Here is a 15,782-nt window from a genome sequence, read left to right as displayed (position 1 = left end):
CCAATCTCCTCAGGGTCCTCTTTGGCTCAGTTAGAACTGTACCCACATTCAGAATGAGGAAGAAGTATTTGTCCCAGCCAAAAGAAACCATTCAGGAGCTTGAGGGACACATCGGCTGTCAACTCCTTTACTGTCCTTCCCCATTATGAGCTGATCTTTCCATGGAGACTTGAGGAGAATGAGAGAAATGACAAGAACACACTCAGAAGGATGTAGAGCTGGCCGTCACATTGCAGATAAGCCATTGAGGGGACAGGAGCAATTTTTAGACACAAAGATGGATTAGAGGCACCAGGCACTGAGGTGAATGCTGCAGAATCTGCTACCAGCATTTTTATGTCTTTGTGTCTCCTTATTTTTGTCCCCTGGTTATAATTAAACTTCCGAGTGGCAGTAGGGGAGGGGGCAGTGACGAATGGAGGGAAAGAATTAAAAATAGAAGCAAAAACGAAGAGGCAATCTTTCCCCAACACCCCTCACCCCGTGCTGGTTGCCTGGCCAGAAGAGTCTGGTTTCTTAGTGTATGAGAGGACCCTTGTCTCTGGGCAACAGTCCCCAGAAACCCAAAGTAGAGACTGCATTTACTGCATGAGCAGATGAACCTTAAAAACATAAACTCGAGGCCGGTGCTGAGGCATAGCAGGTAAAGCCACTGCCTGCAGTGCCGGCATCCCATATGGGTACCGGTTTGAGTCCCAACTGCTCACTTCCGATCCAGCTCTCTGCTATGGCCTGGGAAAGCAGTAGAAGAAGGCCCAAGTCCTTGGGTCCCTGCACCCTTGTGGGAGACCTGGAAGAAGCTTCTGGCTCCTGGCTTCAGATTGGCACATCTTCAACTGTTGCAGCCAATTGGGGAGTGAACCAGTGGATGGGAGACGCCCCACTCTCTGCGTCTCCTTCTCTCTCTCTCTCGCTCTCACTCTCTCTCGCTCTCTCTCTCTCGCTCTCTCTCTGCCTCTCCTTCTCTCTCTGTGTGACTCTGCCTTTCAAATAAATAAATAAATCTTTAAAAAAAAAAAAGCATAAACTTGGCTGGGCTAGGGAGTTCACTTCCTGCTTTTATATCTTCTTACTTAACACTAAACACTCCTACAGCCCCATTCTGCCCAACTGGTATTTAAGCTTCTTTTGATGGTAATAGGCCAGCAAATAAAGCATCCACAAGAAAGTTCATTGCGTTTTCTCTGCAGCTTTTTAGCTTCCTACAAAGAACAAACAAATGCGGCCGTCCTCCTTCCCGCTCCAGCCTGGAGCCTTGGCTCTCCTCTGAGCTAACCACACAAGTGCCGTTTTGCTCATTCTCCTTGGCCAAAACTCATTTCAGAGAGCACTGCTCGCTATAATAACTTTGGTTTTAAGTAGAAATATCTCCTTTGATGCCATCAACTGGAAATAAAAAGAATAATTTCCGAAACTCTTTTCAAACAATGAGCAGCACTAAAGAAGCTGGTCACAGAAAGCAGATAGCCTCCTCCAGACAGGGGAGACACTAAAGAAATTAAAAGTGATAGAGTCGGGGCCAGTGCTGTGGCGCAGCAGGTTAAAGCCCTGGCCTGAAGCACCGCCATCCCATATGGGCGCCAGTTCTAGTCCCGGCTTCTCCTCTTCCGATCCAGCTCTCTGCTGCGGCCTGGGAAAGCAGCAGAAGATGGCCCAAGTGCTTGGGTCCCTGCACCCACATGGGAGACCCAGAAGAAGTTCGTGGCTCCTGGCTTCGGATCAGCTCAGCCCCAGGCGTTGCGGCCATCTGTGGCATGAACCAGCAGTTGGAAGACCTCTCTTTTTGTCTCTACCTCTCTCTGCAACTCTATCTTTCAAATAAATAAAATAAATCTTTAAAAAAATGAGAGAGTCCCTTTCTCCTTTCTGAGCCACAGAGAGATTCCAGGTGAAAGCAGGGCCTCCTCTCTTTAAACAGACATCACGCTTAGATGTACACAAACTAATGTCTATGTGTGAAGTTCAGCTCTTTCATTAGATGCCGCAAAAGTTGGAAGTGCTTTATTCTGGGTTTTAACACCTCTCTTCTTCCAGGTTAGCAAGTTTCAAGGTGAATGTTATTATTGTTATTCCGAATGGTTACACAAATGGAAAAAGTGAATGGATTTGCAATTATTCATTAAAGCAAGCCACTGCTTGGCACCAAGATTTATATTTAAAAGAAAATGGTAATCAGATTCTCCTTCTGGTCAACTCCATGTGGCCAAGAGGGACCGTTTTTTTAAGTAGATAATTTTCCCCCTAGGCCAATTCAACTTAATCTTGAAAATTCCTCATATCATGATATAAATTAATTACATGAAATAGCCAAAGTTAATGTGACTGAGCAGAGATGCTGTGACTGAGCAATTATGCCACCTGGGATTAAGGTGGGATCAGACCCGTAGGGTAGGATTAGACCCCCCCTTTCGTTTCCACTGGAAAAATCTCATAACAGAATGATTGCACTTCAAGCAGAACATTTTCTATAATAAAGAGATGTGATAAAGAACTATTAATGAATAAAGAGATCTCAAACAGGGCCAAAGTAGGTTAAATGGAGTGTGGCTATTAAGGCAGGTTGGTTTTTCTTGTACCTGTGTATCAATGAGCCACATCTTTAGATAAAACTTTCTCAGCAGGATCCCAGATCTTATCAAATGTTGTTACACAGTTTAGTCTCCAGGGCTGCCACAAAAGAAATGACATCAACAAGCAGACACGGCAAAACAACATGGAGAAAACCAGAAGCGAGGGCAGTGTAGAGAGAGGCTTGGGTGGGCTGCAGTTACCATCACGGTGATTCTTTTCCATAAAGCTGAGTTTTACCTGGAGTAGGTAGAAATAAGACATGTGTGTGCATGCGTGTGTGTGTGTGTGTGTGTGTGTGTATGGTGGGGGTTTTCTGCAAACGGAGTGTGAAAACACAGAAGAGAAGTAGAAAATAAAATGGCACACAAGCTGCCAAGATGGAGATGCTATTTGTTTTCCCTGGCCCTGGCGAGGCGAGGCGGCATTCTCTCGATCCAGCTTTTGTCCTTCAGAGCTGCGAGAGCCCACGCTTTAATGCCTGCAGGTTGACCATGCATTGTTATTATACAGTCTTCATGTTCACATCATGTGTCATCTGACCAAAGGAGAGTCTACAAAGTGAAAGGCTCATGCAAAATTTATGCTTATATGGCTGTTTCAGTCAGTGGAAAAATCAATACTGCAGGCTTGATGCACAGAAATGACTGAGTACTCTCTGACTGACACTAAAAGCACCCAGAGATTGAGAGCTGCATTTGCTGTTCAAGGAATCGAGTGTATTAGAGCTCTTGTAATAGTCTGCTCACCTTATATTAGCCTTTCCTTGGGATTATTTTTTGATAACAATTATGATTGTGGGGTTTAAGGCAATTACACTATTACAAAGAAAAAGCTCCTGTAAAGCTGTCATATATTTCACACCGCAACTGCCTTCCAATTATTTTGCTACAATGCACTTTGGAAGCAAAATGTCCTAACTGATATATATTAGTCCTTTATGTTTTATAAATAAAAATCAAAGCCATAATGTAATCCTTCAAAAGGAGCTTCTCAGTTTCCCCAGACCTGGCTTTCGAAAGAGCAGACATACAGTCGGTTCCATACGTTTTGCAAGAGACGCGTTACAGCATTTGTGGTTGTGTGGGAAGAGCTCACATTCCAGAGGTGCTGCAGAAGACGGGAGAAAGGTCGGGCTCTGGAGTTAGGTTTAAAATGTTAACAGCATCTGTTAAATGGAAGTTTAGGGAGGCTTACAAGTTGGCATTTAATGATGAAGGAAAAAAAAAACAATCCTTGAAATTAATTCAGTGAGAAAGGAATTCAAAGACATGTTGTGACAGCACATTAAACAGTCAGCAACAACAGAGATGAAATTTCTTCTTATTCTTCAAACCCTGCTGCAGTGGAGGTTTTGTGAGCTCTCTTGGGGCCCAGATGTCAGAGTGGTAGGTGGCTGGGTGGAATACGGAGGCCAGTGTGGAGAACAAATACACACTAGGTAGAAAAGAAAATTCATGGGCGATAATAGGTCATCCTAAGAGGGAACTGGAGGTTAAAACGTGGCATGAGATAGCTCCTTGGTGAGAGACACGGAAAAGGGTACTTCTGCGTCATCCCTGGAGAAGATGGGGTTTCCATTTTTTTTTAAAGATTTTATTTATTTATTTAAGTAGAGTCACAGACAGTGAGAGGGAAAGACAAAGAGAAAGGTCTTCTATCTGCTGGTTCACTCCCCAAATGGCCACAACGGCCAGAACTGTGCCAATTTGAAGCCAGGAGCCAGGAGCTTCTTCTGGGTCTCCCATGAGGGTGCAGGGGCCCAAGCATTTGGGCCATCATCTGTTAGGCCATAGCAGAGAGTTGGATCAGAAGAGGAGCAGCCAGGACTAGAACTGGTGCTCATAGATGTTGCTGGCGCCACAGGCAGAGGATTAACCTATTTCGCCACAGCCTCAGCCCCAAGGAGATTTCTATTGTTTTCGGCTCTGAAACCATTCATCCAGCTCCGTGGGGATGGGAGACCTCCTGTACGCCAACTAACAGTGCTTAATCTGTCCCCACCACCCATGTGACACTTAACTACACTGACACAACCAAGGCAAGTGAGTTCAGGCTTTAAACTAATGATTTGAAGGTTGTTCTGTGTTCCAAAGGTAAACAACAGAACAACCCCAAACAGCTGGGAGTACTCAATGATTATTCTGCTGAGGACTGAAATGAGGATATAGCATGTACTGTGGCTGAATTCCACAGCAATTATCCACCAAAGAATTTTATCCATATATCCATTTTCCAAAAACACTTTGAAATATGCTTGTACTATTTTAGCGACTTCGTTGTTGTTGAGGCTTAGTCTGAAAGTGAAGTCATGGGCCAGAAATACTATATGAACCTCATATCCTGTTAAGCTTCTTTCTGGCACTTGAAACGTCAACAATATCGCTTACTAGGCCAATATGTCCATGTATCCCAGAGTGGTAATGCTGCTGTGTTGTTCATTTCTCCTAGAAAAGGAAACAGTTAGTGTGATCCCTATCAAAACCACTAAATCTTTAATATTGAGTGTATTCTGGGGGCTGGCATTGCAGTGCAGCAGGTTAAGCCTCCACCTGCCATGCTGGCATCCCGTATGGGCACCAGTTCAAGTCCCACGTGCTCCACTTTGAATGCGACCCCCTGCTAATGTGTCTGGGAAAGCAGAAGATGGCCCAAGTATCTGGGTCCCTGCCTCCCGTGTGGGACACCTGGATGGAGTCCCCATCTCCTGGCTTCAGCCTGGCCCAGCCCTGGCCATTTGGGAAATGAACTAGCAGATGAAAGATCTCTCTCTCTCTCCCCTCCTGTAATTCTTTAAAATAAATAAATCTTTAAAAATATTGAGTGTATTTTGAGGCTTCTACATGGGATATATACTAAAAACTTACATGAGCATTATAATTTCTTAGGAAAAGGATCCATCCCAGATGGTCAAGAAAGTTTTAATCCTTACCCAGAAATTTTTGCAGTGGAAAATAAGAAGATTGTAGAGGTGTTCAGAAAACAGCAGAACCTTCCCGGTTCTTACAGCGATCTCACCTACTAGCTTCTCTGGAGCCTTTTGTTACAGGTGATCATTAACTTGAAGTTTGTGACCACTTGATTTTGGTTAAAAACAAATGCCAGCCTGCGGAAGTGGGTGGTTTCTGGAATTCCTTCATAGTCTCTTATAAAAGCAAGGTTGCTCGTTAAATAGGTGTTTATGTATAACTGGTGCAAAAATGAACAGGCAAATGCCTCTATGACTATCTTAGAGTGGAAATAGCACTGGGTTTGAGGTTGGAGTCTTCGATCTGAATCCTTCCTTGTCCTTTATTAACAGTGTGACACCCACAAAACTTGAGCCACTGTCTCTCCATCTGTGGAGTGGAAATCATCTCTAGCCAACAGTGGTTATGAATTAAATGATAACATGTTTTAAGCCAGCACTTATCACAGAGCTTGGGCTACAGAAAGCACTATAGACATGCTTGTTCCTTAATTAAAGTGATTACAGGCTGAAAATGTTATTGTGGATTTGGGATGAGTTGGAATGTGTCCCAAGGCTAACCAGAGATGACTTTCAATCTCTGTTCTTGGCTAGAAATGTCCATGTCACAATTGGCTAAGGAAATACAGAGTGAAAAATATGGTCCTGATTCATGAGATTCTTGGGGTCTCAGCTTACTACTTCTATTACTACTGGTAATAACCACATCAGTGAAGGAGATGTTGATGATACCTGATATTTATTTTAGATCACTTATAGGAATTAGCTCATTCTCAGTCATCTCATCAATCTTGAAAGATAGGCTATTTTGTCATCCCAATTTTACATGAGAGAACCAAAGCTCAGACAGGTTAAGTAACTTTCCCAAGGTCGAATGAGTGGGGCTGGAGTCGACATGCAATACCAGGCAGCCTGGCTGAACCACTCCATCATGCCACCTTCCATTAACGTTCCTGCAATGTGACTTTCAGGACAGGGTCAACCTAAACCATCTCAATCTACATTGTGTCCCATTTATTTTCTCTATCCTGACATGGGATTTTCCCCCTTTGTAGTACTTATTACAATTTTCAATTATGTGCCATCTGTGTGTATTTGTCCATTTTTCATTGCTATAAGGAAATACCTGAGACAGGCTAACTTTATAAAGAAGCAAGGCTTATTTAATGTGCAACTATGGAGGCTAGAAGGCCATACCACATGGCACAGGTTCTTGTAAGGGCCTCATGGCAAATGGCAAAGGTGCATGGGGGAAGAAGGGATAACATATAGATACAGGAAGCCAGACAGCTGGGTAGGGCCAGGCGTAGTTTTGTAACAAAACTGTCACAAGAACTAACCAGAGTTCCACGAAAAATACCTTAATCTTTTCTGAGGGCAACACCCCCAAATTGACCGAAGGACCTCCTAGGAGGCCCCACCTCTTAATGGTTCCACTGGCTCCCATGCTGGGGACCAAGACCCTGACATAGAAACTTTTGGGGAAGACAAACTATATCCACACCATATCACTCTGTGTGTTTTTGACTAAATGACTGCCCTCCAAGTAGAATGTCCCCTTAGAAATCAGGCTTTTTTTGGTCTCATAGTCTGGTCTCAGTTCCTATCACCATGCCTGGAACACAGGAGGGGCTCCAATCACATTTGCTGATGGAACACAAGCATGATTTCGTTGATCCCATTTCTGGAAGGTGACCAACATTAATCCCATGGGATAATTTTAAAGGGTGTCAATAGGGGACAGAGCAGCCTTGGGTCTTGTTTTCATCAGATTAAAGTATTGTTTCTTTCTTTCTCTCTCTTAGCAGTTTTCTTAAGACTCACTTAAATGCAGATCTCTGAAATAGTCGGGGGGGATGAAATAAACTAAATCATTAATAATATTTCTGCTTCTCCAATATACCTTTTTTTTAAAAAAAGTTTTTATTTATTGAATGCATTTTTTCATAGATACAACTTTAGGAACACAGTGGTTCTTTCCCCCATACCCACCACCCCCCGCCCCCAACTCCCATCCCACCTCCCTCTCCCTCTCCCTCTCCCATCTCCTTCTTCATTATGGTTCATTTTTAGTTTGACTTTATATACAGAGGACCAACGCCATGCTAAGCATAGACTCCAACAGTTTGCACCCATGCACACACACAACCTAATATACCTACTTCTTATCTCAAAATGCTATCTGAATTTTGTGCCTTGAAACATGTTGGTAGGAAAAAATTGGAAAGAGTGGTGAAGACAGCAACAAAAGGCAGCAGAGCCATGATCTGGTTCGTCAAATTATTTGGTTCTATTTCAACTTTCTAAGGGCTGTTTCCTTCTCCATGGTTTCCTTCTATTGAAAACTTGGCTGGAATTTTGTATAGAGTGGTGTGTCGTATGGAAGACAACCATGGTTTCTACTGGAGATGATAACGTGACTTTCTGCCACAAACCAAGATCCTCTTAGGTGAAAAGAGATCTGCATTAGTGCTCAACTCTAATCAAGCATGTAGGACTAAGAGACTGCCCACTCAATGAAAGGGTATGTCAGGTACAGCAGTTTCTTGCTATTAGATTTAAAAGGAAGGTGAACAATCAATTAAAAACAAATCATAAGGAAAGACTTTCCTTTAAAGGTGGCAGCTATTACACTGAGACAACTTCTTGGGCTAATGGCTTGGCTTATATTTTCCCATCAAGTGTGAATCATAAACAGAGACCTGACGACTTGGTGGGAAAATGGAGGTATAGACAATCACACATCATTTGCATTTTTCAGAATTCAGAACTAGAGGAGAATTCATCAGTCTTTATGAAAACTCTACTTGGGTCAAATTTCCTTAAACTGCTCACTTTTGAATTCATTTTGATATTATCATCAACTAAACATCTTAAAGCATGGAAACAAGTTTTCCTCAAGCAGGTTTAATCTTTGAAGATATTTATTTCTGTGATTTACAGAACTAAAGCTGACTTTAGCCTTGCTTGATGGTAACTCACTCATCAAATTCTTAACTTTGGTAATTCATGTTCTAAGGCCCACACTATTTCTATGAAATACTACAAGGTCATAGAATTTGGACATTCTCAGAGCTTCTTTTTTTTCATTAGCTGCTGTGCAGTTCAGAGAGTTTAAATTTTTTTTGGAAATATTAAAGGCTATTTGGTGTATTTGTGGCTTCTACTTTTCTTGTTCATTAAAACATAGAATCTAATTCTTTTACATGGAAGAATTATTTCTGGGCATGGGGAACTGAAAAGTAAAACTGAGGAAGAGATGGCAAATTTTGATCCTCTGTGGTGGGAATGGTGATTTTGTTCACGGGAAGTATAGATGGGAAGCACGATTTTAACTCCCGACTTGGAATTTGGGTAGATAACCTTAGACTATGCTATGATTGTTTCTATATGAATGTTCTACAGCTTTTATGAAATGTGTGTGTGTGTGCACACGCACGATGTGCACACAGGAATGAATTACTAGTTTACATGGATTCCTTGTGATTTCATATTAAAATTTTAGAGAAAAGTACTACTGGTAAGTTTGTGGCTACTATGTTCCAGGTATTTCTCACACATTAATCTTTTCAATAACAGCCCTCACCACAGATGTTCTTTGCCCACTTTATAGGTAAGGAAATGCAATCTCAGAGAAGGAAACTCTTCGTGGTCACAGGCAGTGAGTGGTCCCAAGTTCAGCTCCTGCCACAGAAACAGATTGCTTCTCATGCGTAACCAGAAGGTGTCGATGTGAGATTTTCTGTAGTATGGGTACACGTTAGGGAGAAAATTGTTTTCTACTTTTTGGAAACAATGTAAACTAGGCCTAAGCCTGGAGGAGACACATCACAATCTAAATTTAATGACATTAGTTGAGATTTCTTATAATGTCACATCCACAAATTACCTTTCATATGCACTTTTTTTTTTTTTTTTTGACAGGCAGAGTGGACAGCGAGAGAGAGAGAGAGAGAGACAGAGAGAAAGGTCTTCCTTTGCCATTGGTTCACCCTCCGCTGCACTGCGCTGATCCGATGGCAGGAGCCAGGTACTTATCCTGGTCTCCCATGGGGTGCAGGGCCCAAGTACTTGGGCCATCCTCCACTGCACTCTCTGGCCACAGCAGAGAGCTGGCCTGAAAGAGGGGCAACTGGGACAGAATCCGGCACCCCGACTGGGACAAGAACCCGGTGTGCCGGCGCCGCAAGGTGGAGGATTAGCCTAGTGAGCCACGGCGCTGGCCTCATATGCACTTTTAATTGGATTTCTTTCTACTTTGTAGTCCTACTCCATCTGTAAATATGGTGAGCCAAAACCTTTCCTTATCTCTAAACTTATAATGGATACTAGTAGGGAAAGTTTACAGAAATTAATGGAAATTTATCAAATTCCATTACGTTTTTGACCAAAAGCTTTCTCCAAATCTCCTTCATCTCTCAACTTCAAGAAGTTGAAGGCTGATGTTGTGGGTCTTGACTGTTAGTTTTCTGCACCAAGATAGGCCTGACCTGTGTAACCTCTCCCCTCTTTCTTGTGCACATAGAAATATTTTTTAAGATTTATTTATTTATTTGAAAATCAGAGTTACATAGCGAGAGAAAGAGAGGCATAGAGAGAAAGAGGTCTTCCATCTGCTGGTTCACTCCACAATTGGCTACAGTGGCCAGAGCCATGCTGATCTAAAGGCAGGAGCCAGGCGCTTCTTCTGGGTCTCCCATGCGGGTGCAGGGGCCCAAGGATTTGGGCCATCGTCTGCTGCTTTCCCAAGCCGTAGCAGAGAGCTGGATCAAAAGTTGAGCAGCCGGGACTGGAACTGGCACCCATATGAGAAGCTGGCATTGAAAGCGGCGGCTTTACCCGCTACACCACAGCGCCGACCTTTTTTTTTTTTTTTTTGAAGGTTTATTTATTTATTTGAAAGTCAGAATTACACAGAAAGAGAAGGAGAGGCAGAGAGAGGAAGGGCACATAGAAATCTTTGCTAGAGCAGAGTATCACTTTTTTTTTCCAATAAGGCACTTAGTTCAAAAAAATAAAAGGCAAATTCTGGGTTTCCTGAGAGACAGAGACAAATCAGATGGATTCCTGGGACTTTCTTTCTGGAGATTAGTGCACAGTCCTGACAAAGCTGTGCTTTTCACACTCCCACAACATAACATCGCTAAGAATGTGTCCATTTCGCTCTAGTAGCACAGACTTCCTTGGCTCCTAGACTAAATTATTGATATTACAATCAGCACCTATTATCTGTTCTTGGGGAACTCAGAGAAGTAATTCTCCTAGAGCGGAGGAAAGTAATGAAAAAGGATAAAGGCCTTTTTGTTGCGTTTTTGGTTTTTTCCCCCATCTTTCTGGCTCTGCAGAAATGGTTTCAAAGGTGGGTGCTGCCAGGCCATGCCCATGAGAGGTGTAAGTGTTCCTAAGCAGTGACATATGCAGAGGAAACAGCTCGCATACAGCTCAGTGAGTGGCTCCAGTATGCACTGGCCAGGTTGGGGTACAGGTGCAGGGGACGTGAACACTTATGCTTGCTTGTTTGTGTATGATAAATGCTAGTAATAGTTTTTGGTATACTGACAGAATGCAAGATGCTTTCTATGTTCAATATCTGCTTGTTCAAGCAAATATACTGCTTGGTTATAGATATGCTATGCCTCTTAACACCAGATACTTAGCTTATATAGTAACCCCATTTTTCCTTGCCAAATCACCAAAATCTCTCATTCCAGACCCAGATTTCTCTCTCTAAAGCTATGATTTTTACTAGATTATGAGTCAAACAGAAATAAAAGCATAATACATTTTTCTTTAGATACTTTATGAAAGAAGAAATATAGAAGGAAAATAAGTATGTGAAATATCCTAATATTTTAAGTCACTAGAGAAACGAAAATTAAAGCCACAATGAGATGCCACCACATACTTATTAGAATGGCTAAACTAAGAGAGAGAGAGAGAGAGAGAGAGAGAGAGAGAGAGAGAAATCAGCTCCAAACCAACAACACAAAGTGTTGATAAGGATGTGGAGTAACTAGAGTGCTCATATGTTGCTGGTGCGATTATGGAAGGCACAACCACTTAGAAAACTGTTTGACTATTGTTTTATACTTATTGCACAAGTTATCCTATCCTAGGTATCTATGCAATAGAAATGAAAACTTATGTCCACAGCAAAACCTGTATGCAAATACTTGGTGCTTTTATTCATAATTGCAAAAAAAAATAACAAACCATCCATATCAAAGGTAAAGGAACTAACTGCTTCTATACACACCACAGATTAGTCTCAAATGTGTATGCTAAATGAAAGGAACCAGTTTCAAAAGTTTAACTATATTTACAACACATTCAAGAAAAGGCAAAACTAGAGACATAAAATAGATAAGTGGTTGCCAGGGGCAGGGAGTCAAAAGGAGTTAATTAAAAGAGGGTATGAGTATATGTTTTAGATAATGAAATTAAGATATGAAATTTCCATAAACATTCATAGCCTTCTCATTTTCTCTATCTTGATATGGGGCCAGTTACATCAACTGTATGTGTTTGTCAAAATTCACAGAACTCTCATCTGAAAGAGCAGATTTTACTTCACGTGAAGCGTTGCTCGATATTCTAAAAATAAAATCTTTCCTATTACCAACAGAATGCATTCTATTCAATTAGTCAATTAATCAAATCTCTTCTTCCAAATTTATTCTTAACTGATGTCCTCACTTCATTCACTGTACTTATTAGCAATAAGTGAAATATGTGTTTCTTCTTCCCTACATTGGGTCACACTGTCCCCACAAGTCAAATACCTTCAACAAGTCTTGACCCATGTCCCAGTGATTCAAGTGCAGACCATAGGCCATTACCTCCTTCCTACTCACACCAGTTCACAGTGATCTCTCCAAAAATGTTTTCAGCGCTTATTCTCATCTCACTCATTCAATATTTTAGTATTTGGCTTTTTACCTTGATATCATTATCTCTTCATTCACTCATTCATTCATTGAACAGATGTTTATTAAAAATTATTTAATACTGGAACAATCATTATTGGCTGTACAAATCTATTCACCTGCTTCTTAGATTCTATGAGAACGCTTATTTTTGTCAGGAAGGGTGACCATCTTTCCAAAATTATTTAAAACAATTAAGAATCCCAGACGTCTTGCCAGTAATATGTTAAAGGTAGCACAAGACCTAGCTCTGTACAGTAAGAAATGAGAGGGAATCGGCTGAGTTCACCTGGAACAAGTGCCACAACACTTGGACATGTAACAGAATTTTTGTAAGCACAAGGTGAGCCAGCTGCAAGTAAGCTAATGTACCCAAGGTAACAGGGCAGAACATGGAATAAATTTTTTTGTGACACTGTTGAGCCCTGAACAAGCTATTAAAGATGCTCTCTGTCTCTTGAATTCTCATAAGATTTGTAAATAACTTTGAGTTGCAGTTTTCTGTATGATTGAAAATTCCAGAGTACTTAAATAACATAAACTAGGTATTTATCAAGGAGTCTATTTCTTCCTAAATAGATCATTAAAATAATCATTCATTCACTAATACTTCTCAAAAATTATTTGTGTATTTATTTTCATTCTACTTGAAAGGCAGACACACACACACACACACACACAGATAGAAGTCTTCTACCTGCTAATCCTCTCCCTAAATGGCCATAACAGCCAGGGAAGGAGCATATCAGAGCCAAGAACCTGGAACTACATCTGGGTCTCCCACATGGGTGGCAGAGATCCAAACACTCGTATGCTGATTCTTAAGGTATGCATCAGCAGGAAGTTGAATTGGAAGAAGAGTAGTGGGGACAAAATTGGGCACTGTGACATGGGATGTGAGAGTCCCCACTGTGACATAACTGCTGCACCAAATGTCCACTTCTTGAGTACCGACTCTCTGCCAGGTATTATTTTAGATAGTGGCCATGCCACAGACTAGGGTTGTGTTTTAAACCAATCCTATTTTTGTAACACTCTTCATTCTATAGATCCTCAGGTCATGTCAAGTGTATGATTTTTAAGTGATCTGTAAGAACTCATTTCCAACCTTCCAAAATCAGGACAATCAGAATAATGGAATTGGGAAGAATATTAAAAATCACTTTTTACTTTACAAGATCCCTTTAATTTACAGATGAGGAAACTGAGACACAGAGAGCTTCTTAAAAGATTATGTATTTGAGAGAGAGAGAGCGAGCGAGCGAGCGAGCAAGCACGAGCACACTCCAATACTGGATGCAGGTCACTTAACTGGACTCTTAATCTCTAAGCTAAATGTCTGCCCTGGCCCTGAAGGCGTTAAGTGCTTTGTCCAGTGTTGTCCAGTGAGCAATGGTAGAATAAGAACCAGAATTTGGTACCCGTAGACATTCCCTTGCTACTAAAGCAGAGATCTTTTCTTTTGCTTACGTGCAGATACTAAGGACCTTTTGGAAGGATCAGTTAGGTGATTTACTTCTCTCATTAATGTTTCCTTCTGTCCTAACCTGGTGGAGTTTCCCTGTTCGCTGCCACCTAAATCCCAGCATGGAGATGTCAGCAACACTGCCATTATTTTTTGTGGAGCGCTTTGTTTTCCAAAAGGGATTGGTTCTGGGATTCCCCTGTGGAAACAAAAATCCACAGCTCCTCCAGTTCCTTGTATTAGGTGGCATTGCATTTGCATGTAACCTGTCCATCCTCCTGGATACTTTAAATCATCTCTAGATCACTCACTTATAATACTAATACAATGTAAATGCTATGGAATTGTTGTCTACATTGTTTAGGAAATAATGAGAAGATAAAAAATCTGTACATGTTTAGTACAGATGCAGTTTTTTCTGAACATTTTCAGTCTGCTGTTGGTTGAATTCACAGCTCCAGAGCTCACCTAAATGAAGGGTTAACTATAGGTACAGCCCAGCAGGAATGCTGGAAACTGTATTTTTTTTTTTTAAACTCAGAATCAGCGCTAGATAAAATCTCTCCTGGTCCTTCAGAGAAACCTCATACCCTGTTCAAGAACACTTAGCAATTTCTGGTCTAAGTGGAAGTAGTAGCCACTTGGAGATGTGGTGGAAAACAGCCTCTCTTAAGAGGCTTCCATTTGTGAAGTTTTCCTTTGTGATAACTCATGGCTTCACCACCTGTAAGAGACTACATTTTTCCATCTCTTTCCCATAAAGTTCACTCAAAGGAAAGTTTATAGACCATAGTTCTTAAAAATTCGGCACATATAGCTCACAAAACAAAAACAGCTTACAAAGTCCCTAAAAAAAGTCACAGGTTTCCTTGGAGTGGGGGCAGAGACCACAGTTATTAATTTTTGCTGAGTGCTTTGCATGGCGAAAGCATTGTTCTAACTGCTCTTCAGGTGTACTTTCGTCTTCATAAACTCCATAAAGCAGGTGTAAGTCCACACCCCTTTACCTGAAGCTCTTGGTCCAGATGTCTTGCAATTCAGAATTTTTTATGTTTTAGAAAATATGGGAAACATAACACGGCATATTTCTACTATGGTGGGTGGCAGCATTCCACAAACACATTAATATTTCTCTACAAAACCTATTGGACTCAAAATTGCAAAAGTCCCAATGCTAATGTAAGTTTTGCCACCAAATGAATTATAAAAGCAGTTTTGTTTCTCAGAATTCTAGAAAAGGCAATTTAGACTTACACAACCATTTGGCCATTTTACAGTTGAGGAAACTGAGGCGCCATGCAAACATCTCCCCTAAGTCTGTTGATGGCCTCAGCTCAGAGCATTCTCCTCTCTCAGTATTTCAATTCAGACACAATATATCGAATGTACTGATCATGAACATGCAGCTCAATGAATTTTTAGATAAGGAACTCCATCATGAGCTAAGTGATGAAGGCACAGGACATGTATCTGCTCAGGTTTCCCATGTACACCCTCCCAGGCACCAACCCAACTATTCTGACTTGTATCACAATGAATTTGTTTTGCATGTTTTAGAACTTTAAATACATGTGACCATGCAGCACACGCCTTCCCACTTCCAGCTTCCTTCCCTGGATCCTTACTAATGTGTGTAGCAATAGTTTTTTATTTTTATTATTATGCACTAATTTCACTGCACAATTATATCATAATGTACTTGTCTGTTTTCCTCCTGGTGGATAGTTGAGTTGATTCCTGTTTGGAGCTAGAGTCTTTATTATCAGATCTTCCTGCCACCAACTGTCAGTTTCTACCCCAGATTCAAGTTCCACTGGGGCAACTTGAATGGGTTGAAAAGATTTCTCCAATCAGG

At 41.3% G+C, this 15,782-nt stretch overlaps 1 protein-coding gene across 2 annotated transcripts in view; it reads right to left on the bottom strand.

Moving 5' to 3' along the window:
* Positions 1–15,782, bottom strand: part of POU6F2 (POU class 6 homeobox 2) — a 498,475-nt gene that overhangs the window by 231,204 nt on the left and 251,489 nt on the right. The window lies entirely within an intron of this gene.

This window comes from Oryctolagus cuniculus, chromosome 16 (assembly GCF_964237555.1).
Source record: "Oryctolagus cuniculus chromosome 16, mOryCun1.1, whole genome shotgun sequence".
Classification (NCBI taxonomy): Eukaryota; Metazoa; Chordata; class Mammalia; order Lagomorpha; family Leporidae; genus Oryctolagus; species Oryctolagus cuniculus.
Note: the sequence above shows the minus strand (reverse complement) of the source record. Positions and strands in the feature narration are given on the sequence as shown.